This window comes from Alosa sapidissima, chromosome 22 (genome assembly GCF_018492685.1).
Source record: "Alosa sapidissima isolate fAloSap1 chromosome 22, fAloSap1.pri, whole genome shotgun sequence".
In the NCBI taxonomy this organism is placed as follows: domain Eukaryota; kingdom Metazoa; phylum Chordata; class Actinopteri; order Clupeiformes; family Clupeidae; genus Alosa; species Alosa sapidissima.
This window is the reverse complement of record NC_055978.1, coordinates 31,232,095-31,234,520: the sequence shown is the minus strand read 5'-3', so window position 1 is coordinate 31,234,520 and position 2,426 is coordinate 31,232,095. Positions and strand designations below refer to the sequence as shown.

Genomic DNA, 2,426 nt, shown 5'->3' with positions numbered 1-2,426 from the left:
ATAACATAAAAACACAACTAAGCAATAAGGACAGTAGAAGATAAAGAATATACTAAATATACTAAAATACAAATTATACTAACTAACACTTAATCTAAATCAATTCTAAAAACAGTATCCACATAGTGGGTGATTAATCAATCAAGAGGCGCTTGCAATGACTGGGGCAGGGACTGAGCCTGTGATTCTCTGTGCATAGTAAGGTAAGGTGCTCTGTGTGAGTGAGTGTCATGGTGATAGTGCAAATGAGTAAGTCCAACAGTGCAACGGTGCAAGAATAAAGTCTATATATCTATATCTAAATATTTAACTATTTTAAGAAAAGGTATAAGTGTGGCCACAGTTCGGCTGTGGCATGGAGGGAGGGGTTATGCATATGTGCTAATGTGCTAATATAGCACGCAAACAGTGAGGCAGAAAGACAGTGGTAAAAAGTGGCTAGTGGACAGACAGTATCCAAACATGGAGGGGGTGAAGAGACAGACAGACTATGCAGAGAAGTCTATCTCTCCTCTTCCCTTAGGTGAAGCATTGAACACTTCAATGGCCCTGGGGACAAATGACTTCCTCAGTGTTCATAAGGTCCCATACTATCACTGGTTATCTGTATATTCGTTCAGTAAGTCAGTTACCGCTAAACTTGACTGAGAGAGGCATTTTATGGATGAACGTCTGTGTGCTCTGCTCCTCTAAGTGTCCTGTGTGTGTGTGTGTGTGAGTGAATAAACCTGTCAGTGGGCCTTGAGTGCCCTGTGTCCAGATTCACATTGTGCACCATACAACTCAGAGTAGTCGGGGAAGCGCAGGCCAGAGCTTCACCTGTTACACACACACACACACACACAAATACAAACACCTATACCTATACGCACACACACACAAACACACACAAATACAAAAACATATACCTATACGCACACACACACACACACACACACACACAAATACAAAAACATATACCTATACGCACACACACACACACACACACACACATACAAAAACATATACCTATAAGCACACACACACACATGCATAAACACACACACACAGACACACACAAACACAGACACATCTGCACACACACACGAACACACACGCACACACACATGGAGACAGTGAGGCTGTGTGAGAGAGGGGAGGCTGAGGTTCTGTGCCAGATCTCACGAGTCTGACCTTTAACCTTTGACCCCCTGAGCCCTCACCCAGTCCTGACTCGGTCGGTTCTGACCCCGAGGATGACCTCAGAGTTCCATCCTCGCCAGATACTGACGCCTGCATACGGAGCAAGGCACTTCGGAGAACTTGTCAAAAGTCACGCTGTCAAACACTATTGCAACATGCATGTATCAGTGTTGCTATGCCAACCAGGGGCCCTTATAGAACACTCTGGCTAATATTTGTTTTCCTTCCCCCTTTTCAGGTGTCAGCCAATCATGGTAAGGTCTGTTGAGGGGCAAATATATTGGAACAGAGTGTATTAACTAGCAAATATACCGGAACATAGTGTACTAACTAGCAAATATACTGGAACAGAGTGTGTACTAACTAGCAAATATACTGGAACAGAGTGTGTATTAACTAACAAATATACCGGAACGGAGTGTACTAACTAGCAAATATACTGGAACACTAACTAGCAAATATACTGGAACAGTGTGTGTACTAGTTAGCAAATATATGGCATGTTCATCAACAATGACACACACATATACACACACACCACACACACACTCATAAACACATGCACATACACACACCACACACACACACACTCATAAACACATGCACATACAAACACACACTCATAAACACACACAGACACATTTACACACAGTAATGCATATTGCTTCATTTTGTTTATTTTGGTTTCCATCCTAGCGGAAGAGAGGCAGGTTTAGATGAATGTGAGTGTGTGTCTGTAAGTGTGTATCGTTTATTATTATTCCAGACCATGAATGACTGGAATGTCTGTGTGTGTGTGTGTGTGTGTGTGTGTGCGTGCACATGCGCTTTCATACAGACACAATATTTCACCAAGAGCTGAAAATGGAACAGAAATAATTCAGAGACAGTTACAGACAGCACACACACTCTCTCTTACACACACACACACACACTCTCACTCACACATACACACACACACACACACACACATACACACTCACTCACACACACACACACACACACACACACAAACACACACATATACAGTACACACAGACACACACACACACACACACACACCCTTATTTACGCATATGCATAACAGCACACTCAAAAACACAGTATTAGAGTTATAGGTTATCCATTTAGACCAGGGGTCTCAAACTCAAATGAGCTGGGGGCCAATTCTGCCAACGTCATCTGTTTGGAGGGCCGGCTATTTCTGAAAATGCAATGTTCTTTTTTGCGCAGCGATTTTGGGT

The 2,426-nt window shown here is 42.7% G+C and overlaps 1 long non-coding RNA gene across 1 annotated transcript in view; it reads right to left on the bottom strand.

Annotated features, from left to right (window-relative positions):
• The window catches only part of LOC121697471, a 16,204-nt gene extending 14,378 nt beyond the window's left edge, over window positions 1-1,826 (bottom strand). The window contains exon 1 of the long non-coding RNA XR_006026460.1: window positions 1,815-1,826. This is a non-coding gene — a long non-coding RNA (uncharacterized LOC121697471). The remainder of the gene's footprint in view (window positions 1-1,814) is intronic.
• Window positions 1,827-2,426: the final 600 nt, after the last annotated feature.